This window comes from Macrobrachium nipponense, chromosome 1 (genome assembly GCF_015104395.2).
Source record: "Macrobrachium nipponense isolate FS-2020 chromosome 1, ASM1510439v2, whole genome shotgun sequence".
Classification (NCBI taxonomy): Eukaryota; Metazoa; Arthropoda; class Malacostraca; order Decapoda; family Palaemonidae; genus Macrobrachium; species Macrobrachium nipponense.
Window position 1 is genome coordinate 15,105,819 of NC_087200.1, and position 15,579 is coordinate 15,121,397.

At 44.0% G+C, this 15,579-nt stretch overlaps 1 protein-coding gene and 1 pseudogene across 5 annotated transcripts in view; one reads left to right on the forward strand and one right to left on the reverse strand.

The window, feature by feature from the left end:
* LOC135219151 (WD repeat-containing protein 37-like) overlaps positions 1-15,579 on the forward strand; it is a 280,381-nt gene that overhangs the window by 199,154 nt on the left and 65,648 nt on the right. The window lies entirely within an intron of this gene.
* Positions 7,268-15,579, reverse strand: part of LOC135220035 (WD repeat-containing protein 37-like) — a 53,641-nt pseudogene continuing 45,329 nt past the window's right edge.

The window sequence follows — 15,579 nt, forward strand, 5'->3', positions numbered from 1 at the left end:
TGCAAACAAGAATAAAAAAAATTTAAACATAAATTCCATACATATATGTACATATATCGAGCTACAATGTCCTTTAATATCTAATTCGCTCTACCTCGGAATTAATATATTTTCATATATGCTTAATATCCGGAAGGGGAATTTTTTCTCGATAAATAGATTACCTGTACTTGGGCGCGAAACGCAGGTACATATAAATCCAGGACCGTCAGTGGAAGCTGGTACCACCAATCCGCGAGAGGCTTAAAGGTATATGTCGTCTCTCACCTCAAATACTTTCTCGCGCTGAAGGTATTCGTTTGGTTTGGAGACAACATCAACCCGCCTCGACTCCGGTACTTAAGTAGCGCTTTTGACAACACGTAGCATTTTACATAAGTCATATCACATTACCATGATTCATATACATATATCGAGCTACAATGTCCTTTAATATCTAATTCGCTCTACCTCGGAATTAATATATTTTCATATATGCTTAACCGAAGGGGAATTTTTTCTCGATAATAGATTTACCTGTACTGGGCGCGAACGCAGGTACATTATAAATCCAGGACCGTCAGTGGAAGCGGTACACCCAACCGCGAGAGGCTTAAAGGTATATGGTCGTCTCTCACCTCAAATACTTTCTCGCGCTGAAGTATTCGTTGGTTTGGAGACAACATCAACCCGCCTCGACTCCGGTACTTAAGTAGCGCTTTTGACACACGTAGCATTTTACATAAGTCATATCACATTACCATGATTCTATACATATGATCGAGGCTACAATGTCCTTTAATATCTAATTCGCTCTACCTCGGAATTAATATATTTTCATATATGCTTAACCCGAAGGGGGGGGTGGGGAATTTTTTCTCGATAATAGATTTACCTGTACTTGGGCGCGAACGCAGGTACATTATAAAATCCAGGACCGTCAGTGGAAGCGGTACCCACCCAACCGCGAGAGAGGCTTAAAGGTATATGTCGTCTCTCCACATCAATACTTCTCGCGCGAAGTATTCGTTGGTTTGGAGACCACATCAACCCGCTCGACTCCGTACTTAAGTAGCGTTTGAACAAACACGTAGCATTTACATAAGTCATATCACATTACCATGATTCATATACATAGTATCGAGCTACATGTCCGTTAATATCTAATTCGCTCTACCTCGGAAGTAATATATTTTCATATATGCTTAACCGAAGGGGAAATTTTTTCTCGATAAATAGATTTACCTGTACTTGGGCGCGAACGCAGGTACATTATAAATCCAGGGGACCGTCAGTGGAAGCGGTACCCCACCACACCGCGAGAGGCTTAAAGGTATATGTCGTCTCTCACCTCAAATACTTTCTCGCGGCTGAAGTATTCGTTGGTTGGAGACAACATCAACCCGCCTCGACTCCGGTACTTAAGTAGCGCTTTTGACAACACGTAGCATTTTACATAAGTCATATCACATTACCATGATTCATATACATATATCGAGCTACAATGTCCTTTAATATCTATTCGCTCTACCTCGGAATTAATATTATCATATATGCTTAACGAAGGGGAATTTTTCTCGATAATAGATTACCTGAACTTGGGCGCGCAACGCAGGTACATAAATCCAGGACCGTCAGTGGAAGCGGTACCAACCCAACCGCGAGAGGCTTAAAGGTATTGTCGTCTCTCACCTCAAATACTTTTTTTCTCGCGCTGAAGTATTCGTTGGTTTGGAGGACAACATCAACCCCCGCCTCGGGACTCCGGTACTTAAGTAGCGCTTTGACAACACGTAGCATTTTACTAAGTCATATCACATTACCATGATTCATATACATATCGAGCTACAATGTCCCTTTAATATCTAATTCGCTCTACCTCGGAATTAATATATTTTCATATATGCTTAACCGAAGGGGAATTTTTTCTCGATAATAGATTTTACCTGTACTTGGGGGCGCGAACGCAGGTTACATTATAAAATCAGGACCGTCAGTGGAAGCGGTACCACCCAAACCGCGAGAGGCTTAAAGGTATATTGTCGTCTCTCACCTCAAATACTTCTCGCGCTGAAAGTATTCGTTGGTTTGGAGACAACATCAACCCGCCTCGACTCCGGTATTAAGTAGCGCTTTTGACACACGTAGCAAATTTACATAAGTCATATCACATTACCATGATTCATATACATATATCGAGCTACAAGTCCTTTAATATCTAATTCGCTCTACCTCGGATTAATTAATATTTTCATATATGCTTAACAACCGAAGGGGAATTTTTTCTCGATAATAGATTTACTGTACTTGGGCGCGAACGCAGGATTATAAATCCGGACCGTCAGTAGCGGTACAAAGAGAGGTCTAGGTATACCGTCTCTCATCAAAATACTTTCTCGCGTGAAGTATTCTTGTTTGGAGGACAACATCAACCCCCCGACTCCGGTACTAAGTAGCGCTTTTTGACAACACGTAGCATTTTACATAAGATACACATTACCATGTTCATAACAATATCGAGTCAATGTCCTTTAATATCTAATTCGCTCTTACGAATTAATATATTTTCATAAATATGCTTTAACCGAACGGGATCGATAATAGATTTCCGTACTGGGCGCGAACGCAGGTGTTATATCCTTAGGACCGTCAGTTTGGAGCGTACACCCAACCGCGAGAAGGCTTAAAGGTATGAGTCTAATCACCTCAAAGATTTCTCCGCTGAGGTATTCGTTGGTTGGAAGACAACATCACCCGCCTCGACTCGGTACTTTTAAGTACGCTTTTGAAAACACGTAGCATTTTACATAAGTCATATCACATTACCATGATTCATATACATATATCGAGCTACAATGTCCTTTAATATCTAATTTCGCTCTACTTTTCGGATTAACCTCGATTATATATTTTCATATATGCTTACCGCCTAACTGGGGAATTTTAATACATTTTATATGTTAACGAGAATTTTTTTATAATAGATTTACCTGTACTTGGGCGCGAACGCAGGTACATTATAAATCCAGGACCGTCAGTGGAAGCGGTACCACCCAACCGCGAGAGGCTTAAAGGTATATGTCGTCTCTCACTCAAATACTTTCTCACGCGCTGAAGTATTCGTTGGTTTGGAGACAACATCAACCCGCCTCGACCTCCGGTACTTAAGTAGCGCTTTTGACAACACGTAGCATTTTACATAAGTCATATCACATTACCATGATTCATATACATATATCGAGCTACAATGTCCTTTAATATCTAATTCGCTCCTACCTCGGTTAAGCATATATGAAAATATATTAATTCCGAGGTAGAGCGAATTAGATATTAAAGGACATGTAGCTCGATATATAATATGGACAATCATGGTAAATGTGATATGGACTTATTGTAAACAAAATGCTACGGGTGTTGTCAAAACGCGGCTACTTAAAGTACCGGAGTCGAGGCGGGTTGATGTTGTCTCCAAACCAAACGAATACTTCAGCGCGAGAAAGTTATTTCGATTGAGGTGAGAGACGACATAATACCTTTAAGCCTCTCGCGGTTGGGTGGGGGTACCGCTTCCACTGACGGTCCTGGATTTATAATGTACCTGCGTTCGCGCCCAAAGTACAGGTAAATCTTATTATCGAGAAAAAAATTCCCCTCGGTTAAGGCATATATGAAAAATATATTAATTCCGAGGTAGAGCAGAATTAGATATTAAAGGACATTGTAGCTCGATATATGTATATGGAATCATTGGGTAATGTGATATGACTTATGTAAAATTGCTAACGTGTTGTCAAAAGCGCTACTTAAGTACCGGAAGTCGAGGCGGGTTGATGTTGGTCTCCAAACCAACGAATACTTCAGCGCGAGAAAAGTTATTTGAGGTGAGAGACGACACTATACCTTTAAGCTCTCGCGGTTGGTCGGTACCGCTTCCACTTGACGGTCCTGGATTTATAAATGTACCTGCGTTCGCGCCCAAGTACAGGTAAAATCTATTATCGAGGAAAAATTCCCCTTCGGTTAAGCATATATGAAAATATATTAAATTCCGAGGTAGAGCGAATTTTTAGATATTAAAGGAAAACATTGTAGCTCGATATATGTATATGAATCATGGTAATGTGATATGACTTATGTAAAATGCTACTTGTTGTCAAAAGCGCTTACTTAAGTACCGAGTCGAGGCGGGTTGATGTTGTCTCCAAACCAACGAATACTTCAGCGCGAGAAAGTATTTGAGGTGAAGAGACGACATATACCTTTAAGAAACTCTCGCGGTTTGGGGGTGGTACCGCTTCCACTGACGGTCCTGGATTGTTATAATGTACCTGCGTTCGCGCCCACCCAAGGTACCAGGTAAATCTATTATCGAGAAAAAAATAAAAAATTCCCCCTTCGGTTAAGCATATATGTAAAAAATATATTAATTCCGAGGGGTAGAGCGAATTAGATATTAAGGACATTGTAGCTCGATATATGTATATGAAATCATGGTAATGTGATATGACTTATGTAAAATGATACGTGTTGTCAAAAGCGATACTTAGTACCGGAGTCGAGGCGGGGGGGGTTGATGTTGTCTCCAAACCAACGAATACTTCCAGCGCGAGAAAGTATTTGAGGTGAGAGAGAGACGACATATACCTTTAAAGGCCTTCTCGCGGTTGGGTGGTACCGCTTCCACGACGGTCCTGGATTTATAATGTACCTGCGTTCGCGCCAAGTACAGGTAAATCTATTATCGAGGAAAAAAATTCCCCTTCGGTTAAGCATATATGAAAATTATATTAATTCCGAGGTAGAGCGAATTAGATATTAAAGGACATTGTAGATCTGATATTATGTATATGAATCATGGTAATGTGATATGACTTATGTAAAATGCTACGTTGTGTTGTCAAAAGCGCTACTTAAGTACCGGGAGTCGAGGCGGTTGATGTTGTCTCCAAAACCAACGAATACTTCAGCGCAGAGAAAAGTATTTGAGGTGAGAGACGACATATACCTTTAAGCCTCTCGCGGGTTGGGTGGGTACCGCTTCCACTGACGGTCCTGGATTTATAATGTACTGCGTTCGCGGCCCAAAGTACAGGTAAATCTATTATCGAGAAAAAACCAAAAAATGCCCCTTCGGTTAAGCATATATGAAAATATAATTAATTCCGAGGTAGAGCGAATTAGATATTAAAGGACATTGTAGCTCGATATATGTATATGAATCATGGTAATGTGATATGACTTATGTAAAATGCTACGTGTTGTCAAAAGCGGCTACTTAAGTACCGGAGTCGAGGCGGGGTTGATGTTGTCTCCAAACAACGAATACTTCAGCGCGAGAAATAAAGTATTTGAGGTGAGAGACGACATATACCTTTAAGCCTCTCGCGGCTTGGGTGTGGTACCGCTTCCACTGGACGGTTCTGGAGGGGGTTTATAATGTACCTGCGTTCGCGCCCAAGTACAGGTAAATCTATTTATCGAGAGAAAAAAAACAAAAAATTCCCCTTCGGTTAAGCATATATGAAATATATTAATTCCGAGGTAGAGCGAATTAGATATTAAAGGACATTGTAGCGTCGATATATGTATATGAATCATGGTAATGTGATGATGACTTATGTAAAAAAAAAATGCTACGTGTTGTCAAAAGCGCTACTTAAGTACCGGTAGTCGAGGCGGGTTGATGATTTGTTTCCAAAAAAAAACCAAAACAACGAATACTTCAGCCGCGAGAAAGTATTTGAGGTGAGAGACCGACACATATACTTTAAGCCTCTCGCGGGTGGTGGGGGTAACCGCTTCCACCAATGACGGTCCTGGATTTATAATGTACCTGCGTTCGCGCCCAAAGTACAGGTAAATCTATTATCGAGAAAAAATTCCCTTCGGTTGGTAAGCATATATGAAAATATATAATTAAAGTCCGAGGAGATGCGAATTAGATTAATTAAAAAAGGGGGACATTGTAGCTCGATATATGTATATGAATCATGGTAATGTGATATGACTTATGTAAAATGCTACGTGTTGTCAAAAGCGCTACCTTAAAGTACCGGAGTCGAGGCGGGTTGATGTTGTCTCCAAAAACCAACGAATACTTCAGCGCGAGAAAGTATTTGAGGTGAGAGACGACATTATTACCTTAAGCCTCTCGCGGTTGGGTAGGTACCCGCTTCCACTGACGGTCCAATGGATTTATAATGTACCTGCGTTCGCGCCCAAGTACAGGTAAATCTATTAGCGAGAAAAAAAATTCCCCTTCGGTTAAGCATATATGAAAAATATATTAATTTCCGAGGATAGAGCGAATTAGATATTAAAGGACATTGTAGCTCGAATATTATGTATATGAATCATGGTTAATGATGATGATGACTTATGTAAAATGCTACGTGTTGTCAAAAGCGCTACTTAAGTACCGGCGGAGTCGAGGCGGTGGGTTGATGTTGTCTCCCCCAACAAAAAAAAAAAAAAAAAACCAAAAAAACCAAACAACGAATACTTCAGCGCAGAGAAAGTATTTGAGGGTGAGAGAACGAACATTATACCTTTAAGTCTCGCGGCGGTTTTGGGTGGTAACCGCTTCCACTGACGGGTCTGGAGGATTTATAAGTACCTGCGTTCGCGCCCAAGTACAGGTAAAATCTATTATCGAGATAAAAAAAAATTCCCCTTCGGTTAAGCATATATGGAAAATATATTAATTTCCGAGGTAGAGCGAATTAGATATTAAAGGACATTGTAGCTCGATATATGGTATATGAATCATGGTAATGGTGATATGGACATATGTACATATGTGTACACAAGTGTCCCTCCGTATTCACAAGGGATGCATACCAGACCCACCAAACCCCAGCGAATAGTTGGAACCCTATAAAAACTACTTAAAACCTCCTGATTTGTTAGTTTAAACTCTATAAAAACCCGCACAAAATTTTTATACCCGTACCGGTTTTTTTTTTTTTTTAATAGTTTTATGAACAAAAGTGAATTTTATGAAAGAAGAAATTGATAAAAAAAATGGAATTTGTGGATAAATCTTATAGAAAAAAAATACCAATGAATAGGTGGAAAATTTTCCACGAATAATGTGGGGAAAAAACGTTCTGAGAGAAATCCGCGAATGTATGAGTCCGCAAACAAATCCAGGAGAAACATAACATACTATGGTCCACTGTACAGACATGGCCTTATAAAAAAAAAACAACTTCAAGTGTATGTGTATATACTAATACTTGGCAATGTACCAAGAGGTCAAATATAAATTTCATTACAAAAAAAAAGTTTAATGGTCTTTGAGGAATCTAACAATGTTATTAACAGCTATGTCCGGACCAAACAGTTCTGCTATATTCCTGCCTACTAAACAATGTCTCTTGCTGTGCTGCAGAATACCTATGGCAAATGTAATATAATGTGTTTTACAGTAAGAGGGGAATCACATGCATACAGGACTGGTGCAGTTACCCCCTCTAAGAGGAATCAGTGGGTCAGTTGAGTATGGCCAATTCTCAGATGACATAATCTTGTTTCTACCCTATGGTTTTGTTGGAATCCAGGTGGCCAATGTTCAATACTTTGTCTGATATTCTTGTACTTTTTATTGTTGGTCAGAAGGGGAGATGACCAGCGTGCTTGCCATTTAATTTTTATATATGAACGAGTAGTCCATTTCATGTCAGTAGCAGGAATATGGTGGAAGAGAATGTCTTTCTTTAGTAATGACATCTCTTGCTTCATGGTCAGCAAGTTCCGTTACCCGCAATACCTACATGGGTAGCAAAAATGGACTGATTTTAATTTGGAAGCAAGCCTATACAACCATTCTTGAATATGTTGAACAATTGGATGTTTTGGGTTATATTGCTTAATGGCCATGAGTGCACTATAAGAACCTGAGTATTTGGTGAAATTATTACCCTGTAGAGGAGAAACAATCTCAAGAGATTTGGCTAATGCAGTTAATTCAGCTGTAAAAATTAGAGGCATTATTAGAAAGTCTGCCCATATATGAGCTATTACCATGAACAACAGCACAACCAACACCACTTGATGTCTTTGATCCATCAGTGAATATTTTAACAGAACCCAAATGCAAGTGATCATGATCATGAAAACGGGCCTTCACTCTTGGACATAAGCAGATATTTTAACCACAGCTTTTTGACACACTGATGGTTCTGGGGTCAACCAAGGAGGCAACTTAGAGCAACGTAATTGCCTTAATTTCTGGGCTCAGCTCGTGTCGGCCTATGAAAGGATCCTTAATATCATTCTTTCTAGGTAAAATTAATCTAAAATTACTAGAGAAAAAAACAAAATTAAGAAAATGTCAGTAAAACTGACTCGCTCACTCTTTAAAAAGAAGTGTCGGTATGAGAATAGGGGCGAGTGGGATCACTACCACGAGATATTCACCATTTAGACCTTCCAATCAAAATCCCCACTAGAGAGAGCTGATACCAACGGGCGATGCGGCCGCTACTACTACTACTAGGGACGCCACGGACAGCAGCGCCCCTAGCGGTCATCCTTAATTATTAGCGGTACGCGTTGTACGCATTTTTTGCTCGTGTGCTAATTTTCTTGGATTTACCTCCTTCTCCATCATGGAACGTGCTGCCATCGCATCGGCTAAGTTAAGTGCCTCATAAGTAGTATTTTACCATATTTTAGTCTTCCAGGGACCAGTATTTTCCTTCTAATAGGTCATATACGGTTTCCCGGTCGACTCGTGGCGGCGCCATGCTGCCTCATGTTAAGAATTCCCGTCTTCCATACTGGGACTTCTTATACTTATGGGCTTACTTTATCATGTTCATCGTTTTTACATCGCCTTTTTAGCTAGGTTAGCCCGTTTTACCAATTCTCTTAGTTGGTTATTTTAGGGCTATTCTGTGTTTCTGGCCCAGCATCCCGGCTCTTGCTCTTCATCGGCTATCGCTGGCTCCGAGTAGGCTTCTGTTCCTCGGAACAGTTTGCCTCCTCCTGGGCTTCTTTTTTCTTCTTTTACTAAAAGTGTCTTTTCCACCTTACGATGTAATTTTAGTTCTATTTAGGGTGTAGGCTAGCCGGTAGCATGTCCATGTATTGGTACAGCCTGGTTCACGTGGCCCTTCCATGGTGGTGTGTTGCTATCGCGGCTTAGGCCACTTGCGGTCACGTGTTCCATCGCACCTTCCCCTTCCCCTTCCCTCCCTACCAGGTATAGGGAGGGGTCTGGGGGACCTTGGTTGCCATGACAACTCAGATAGCCTTCCTCCCTCCTTCTCTGAGGAGGGCCAGGGGTTCTCCCAGCTGGGGTATAGGGCGACCACTTGTTTCGGGTACCGGGTCACCGAGCGGGTAGTTGTTGGGACGGGAGGAGTAGGCCACCCCCCCCTCTCTCTCTCCCGCCGCGTTACGCCGGGAGGGGACCCCCCCCCCAGTTGCCTCAGGTCCCACCTTTCCCCCACTATAACGAACGGAGCCTTCCGCCGCAGCCGGGGCACCTTTGGTTATAGTTCGCTGGCTCCGCCAGCGGAGGGGGTGGGGGGGTGGTCACTACTAGTGGTCTATTGCTTGCCTACTATATCCTTCCCTTTTTTCCCCGCTACCGGAGGAGGAGCTTGCTTCTTACCCGGGCACTCCTCTAGTAGACGGGGGAAAAGTTTGATATTTATTTCGTTATTTTTAAGGATATACCCTAATTTTACGATGAATTTTTAGTATTATATAATTGTGTGGTATACCATCTCCGTCGTTTTCCGTCGTGGTTTCATATTTCACCACCACATCTGGTTGGATTCTTTCTCTTGTCTCCGGCGTAGTCCTTGGACAAACTCCAACCATCTTGTTACCACACGTATTATGGCGGGGCTCTGGTTTAATCTAACTTTCTCGCTCCGGCATGCAGCGGAGCAATTGTTAGGCTGTACGTGTTCTCCTGATGCTTATGTCTCTTTCCACTTACAGGCTACCAACTGTCAGGTCCTAGGGTGCAATGCGACTTTGTACGACCCCTTGTGCCCACGATGATGCAGATCTCAACGCCCCGTGTGCCACGACTCACAACGCCATGATCGTCTGGCACCCGGAAGCCTGCGCCATCTGTTACGACCTTGACAGTCAGCTGGTGGGGGGGTAAGTCGATTATAGACTTCTTTATCCTATATTACTAAACAACACTAGTCATAAGCTTGTTAACCCCGTCCCCGCCACTAGAAGCTTCATTTTGCCTTCTCTTTCAGGCTGCCGGCTGTGAGGGAAGTCGCCCTAGCAACCCTGAAGGCTTGGGTGGGCGGCTTCGGGAAGAAACGCCGCCAAGGGCCAGCCATACATCTAGGATAAGAAGCTGGCTGTTCAGATCTTCCCGGCGGCAAGTCAACAGGATAGTTGACCCCATCTCTGCAGCCCCTCTCATCGCCTCCATCCAGCAAGAGGTGCAGCAGTCGTTCGGGGCCGTGGCCCACGCAGGAGACGGTCCCAGACGTCGCAACCTTGGGACCTTAATATTGAGGGGGGTGGGGGCCTATGGCGGTAGGTGCGGAGGATTTGTTGGTTGAGGTAGGTGTGTCGGGTGCCCAAGGTCTTTCCTTGGGCGCTCCTGGATCTTCTCCTGTCCCTTCTTCTACTGCTTCTTTCCAAGGCTTTTCGGGATCTGAGATCCCTGCCCGCTCTTCCCGCTCTCTCTGTACCCCCAAAGGTGAAGGGACAGAGAGAACCGAAGACCCTTGTTAAGACGACTTCTAAAAAGTCGTCGTCGTCTTCTTCAGCTAAGAAGTCTTCGACTTCCTATGCTGACGCGGTGAAGGCTAAGCCGAGCTCTTCCTACTCAAAGAGCTCTAGAAGCAAGGCTTCTAAGGAGAAGGCTCGCGCTCCTGCTGAGCCAATGTCTTCTCCGGCCTCCACCGCATCCACTCCGGCAACAACCGGCGCCGGTTGGAGTAGCGGGACCAGGCACCTTTGATCCCACTGCCTTCTCAGCAGTGGTGATGCAACAGGTAGGAGAGAGGGTAGGCTCACAGTCTCCGCCCTCGGAACCAAGTTCGAACAGATGTTCGCACAACTGTCGAGCACTTTGACTCAGTCGGGCCAGTCCATCCAAGATCTCTCTAACAGAGTTAGAGAGAATGAGGACCGAGTAGCTGGGCTTGCTCAGGCTCCTCATCCAGTCTCCCCAGTAGCAAGTGCTGGTATTCTCCAGCTACCCCCTTATGAGTCGCTACCAGCCTTCTCCATGGATAACCCATGGAGAGTGGCCGCTTACGCTCCATTCAAGGACGGTATGATCTCTGTCCCGGAGTGTGGAACTCGAAGGATTGAGGACTTCGAGTTTTATCCTCCGGGATTGACGCAGCCTTTCATTGATATGCTAGGCTGACCATAGCGGCCCTCACTAGGGAGGACAAGATCTCCAGAGAGACGTGCTCTATAGTAGAGAGCACGCTCAGCAGGAATGGGTTCACTGCCTTGAGGACTGGGAGTGTACCAACACTAAGCTCCAGGCTTTCAAGAGTCCTTTTACTATTTTTGCGACGGAGGAGGAAGCTTCTCTTCCGTTCGCTACATCCAGGGGGAAGCGACTCTTCAGGCAGTCCTCAAGGATGAGCCCATGCCACAGCTGAGGGAAGCGGATTCTACTTCTCCGCTCTTTCCAGCCTTCGGAGAATTGTGGGGGAGAACTTGCCTGCCACTTTCACGCTTGGTAAGCTCAAACCGGACTGTGCAATGGACCAGTTTGGCGAAAAGCTCCAAGGCTGCCTGATTCCTTGATCCAGGCAGAGTTCGACGCTCGAACTAGGTGTGGCAGATCCCTCAATTCTCTAATTATCACGGAGATGGCTGCTCTATCGTATGGCACAGAACCTCTATTTAAGATTCTGGCCAGTCCCAGCTTCAAACGGTTCAGACGGATGCTTTCGACTTCTTCCAAGCTAGGAGGAACTGCCGAAAGCACGTTCTGCAAGAATGCACTATTAGGCACGAACCTAATAGACTCCTGGCTTCCAGCATGTGGGGAGTGGACCTCTTCCCAGAGTCCGCTGTGAATGAGGTGCACCACGAGGCTGCTAGGCTCAACCGAGCCTTAGAGCTAGATGGGGTATCTCCTCTAAGAGGAAACAAGAATCCCGCCCCCCCACTGCTGGTAAGAAACTAAAGAAGTCCTGGTAAAAGGTTCCAGCCATTACCAAAACATCAGCAGCAGCAGCAATTCGTTCAGGCCGTCCCAGTTACCCAACAGGGACAACCTTCAACCTTCAAAGCAGACCCAACCCATCCTCCTGTTGTCTCCTCAGTCGCAACCCTCGACCTCCTACGCACTCTCGCCGGCCTTCAACCCTATGTATGAAGGTCAGGCCTTACCCTCCCTCCCTTTAATAGGCAGTCGAGAGGTAGCAGAGCGAGAGGCCACTTTCGCCCAGCGTGGCACAGGAAGAGCGACAAGGGGTAGGCAGTTCAGAGGAGGGCGTGGAGGTCAACCCGCCAACAACAGTGAGGCTCCCCAGGTAGGAGGGAGGCTGTTCCTCTTCCGTCACAGGTGGGGGGGTTCAGCAATTGGGAAACAGAGCATAGTGTCCAAGGGATTGGGTTGGAGTTGGATCAAAGATCCTCCTCCAATCAAATCATTCCATCAAGCACCATCAAAGGAATTGACAGATTATGCGGAGGAACTCCTTCAGAAAGGAGCTATTGCGAGAGTCAAGCATCTAAAATTTCAAGGTCGCTTATTCAGCGTGCCAAAGGAAAAGGCTCAACAAAAAGAAGGGTAATCTTAGACTTGTCAAGGCTAAAACTCTTTCATTCGTTGCGACAAGTTCAAAATGCTTACCATCTCGCAGGTAAGGACCTTACTTCCTCGTGGAGCGTCACATGCTCCATCGATCTTACAGACGCATACTATCATATCCCTATAGCCAGACACTCCGCCCATTCCTAGGATTCAGACTAGGAAATCAGACATTCTCATTCAAAGTGATGCCCTTCGGTCTGAATGTAGCCCCCAGGGTTTTCACGAAAATAGCAGAAGTAGTGTGCAACAATTGAGAACTCAGGGAATAATGATAGCAGCATACCTCGACGATTGGTTGATCTGGGCACCAACAGTCGAGGAATGTCTCAAAGCCACGAAAAAGGTAGTTCAATTTCTGGAAACATCTGGGGTTCCAGATAACAAAACGAAATCCAGACTTACTCCGGAGTCTCGTTTTCAGTGGCTAGGAATCCAATGGGATTGTCTTCCCACAATCTGTCAATTCCAGTGGTCAAACGGAAAGAAATAGCCAAGTCTGTAAAACAATTTCTCAAACGCAAGCAAACATCAAGGAGAAGCCAGGAAAGAATCCTAGGTTCTCTTCAGTTTGCTTCAGTGACAGACATCCTCCTGAAAGCAAGGCTGAAAGATATAAATCGAGTTTGGCGATCGAGAGCAAACGCCAAATCTCGAGACAAGTTGTCAGTAATTCCACAGATCCTTCGCAATCAACTCCGTCCATGGACAAAAGTGAAGAACCTGGCCAAACGGGTACCCCTTCAATATCCCCTTCCAGTGTTAACCATTCACACGGATGCCTCCCTGTCCGGGTGGGGGGGGATATTCTCAATTCAAACAAGTTCAGGGGACTTGGTCAGTTCAGTTCCGCCAGCTCCACATAAACGTTCTGGAAGCAATGGCAGTATTTCTTACCCTGAAGAGACTTCTTCCCCCGAAAAAGTCTCATCTAAGACTAGTTTTGGACAGTGCAGTGGTAGTTCATTGCATCAACAGGGGAGGGTCCAAATCCAAACATGTGAACCATGTCATGATAGCCATCTTTGCACTAGCAGACAAACACAAATGGCAATCTGTCCGCCACTCACCTGGCGGGGGTAAGAAATGTGATAGTAGGACGCTTTTGTCCCGGTCGGTCCCTCTGGAATCAGAATGGTCCCTAGACGGACAGGTCATTCCAGTGGATATGCCGGAGAGTCCCAGGTCTCCAAGTAGATCTCTTCAGCCTCACAAGCGAACCACAAGCTCCCTTGCTATATGGCCCCCAACCTGGACCTCTGGCTTATGCCACGGACGCCCTGTCGTAGATTGGAATCAGTGGAGAAAAATTTATGTCTTTCCTCCAGTAAATCTTCTCTTGAAAGTCTTGAGCAAGCTGAGGACTTTCAAGGGACTAGTAGCCCTGATTGCTCCAGACTGGCCCAGAGCAACTGGTATCCTCTGCTTCTGGAATTGGAATTGTCTCCGACCTCAACGGATTCCCAATCCCAAGCTGTCACAATCAGTACAAATGAGGACTGTGTTCGCTTCCTCAGGAATTCTTCAGACCCTAACTTTATGGACTTCATGAAGTTTGCGGCTAATAAAGATGCTAACATTGATCCACAAAACATCCTCTTCCTAGAATCAGATAAGAGAGAGCAACTATTAGACAATATGACTCAGCTGTTAAAAAAATTAGCATCCTTCCTGAAAGAATCAAACACTACAACCATGACAGTTAACTAGCTATATCCTTTTTCAGATCCTTGTTTGAAAAGGTTTAGCAGCTAGCACTATTACTACTCATAAATCGGCTTTGAAGAAGATCTTTCAGTTAGGTTTCCAGATAGATCTGACTGAATCTTACTTTACGTCTATCCCTAAAGCCTGTGCTTAGACGAGACCTTCTCAAAGGCCTACTACAGTCTCATGGTTCTTAAATGATGTCCTCAAAACTAGCATCAGATATGACAACTCGTCTTGGTACATTCATAATGCTTCTTAGAAAGACATTATTCTTATTAAGCCTAGCTTCAGGAGCTAGAATTTCAGAACTGCGGCGTCTATCCAGAGATGCGGGTCATGTGGGAATTCCTCCCTCAGGAGAAGTTCGCTTGCTCCGGATCGTAGTTTTTTGGCTAAAAATGAGGATCCTCTTGCAAGGTGGGCTCCTTGGAAAGTCATCCCACTTCCGCAAGATCCTTCTCTTTGCCAGTATCAACTTTAAGAGCCTTTCTATCTCGTACTCCTCAAGATCCTCAGGTTCTCTCTTCATGAGAGAAAAAGGTGGTACTTTATCAGTAAAAGGTATTAGACAACAGATCCTTTACTTCATTAAACAAGCCAATCCTGATTCATTTCCAAAAGCACATGACATCAGGGGAGTAGCCACCTCAATTAACTACTTTCAACATATGAATTTGAGGATCTTAAAAAAAAAAGTATACTGGATGGAAATCTCCGACAGTCTTTAAACGTCACTATCTAAAGTCCTTGGAATCTTTAAAATTTTCTGCAGTAGCAGCGGGAAACATTGTTTCTCCTGATACTGTATAGTAGTCATAGTATAGATCAGGTCTCCTTTCTACTACCTCGTTTTTTTTTTTTTTTTCCAACATGCCTCACCCTATCGCCATGCTACTCGGATACTCTAGCCTTAGCCGCTGAGATCCTATTGGTGGATTGTTGTCCCTTATTTTTTTGCTAGGGACATCCACACTATGTACTTATAATCTACTTCATGTAACCTACCCTTATTTTTATGCTAGGGTAGGACACAATGTGTTTGAATATTATGAAATACATCATTTAAGTGAATCTATTTTGTTAAATTGCACTGCATTATTGGTATTTTACTATGTTTA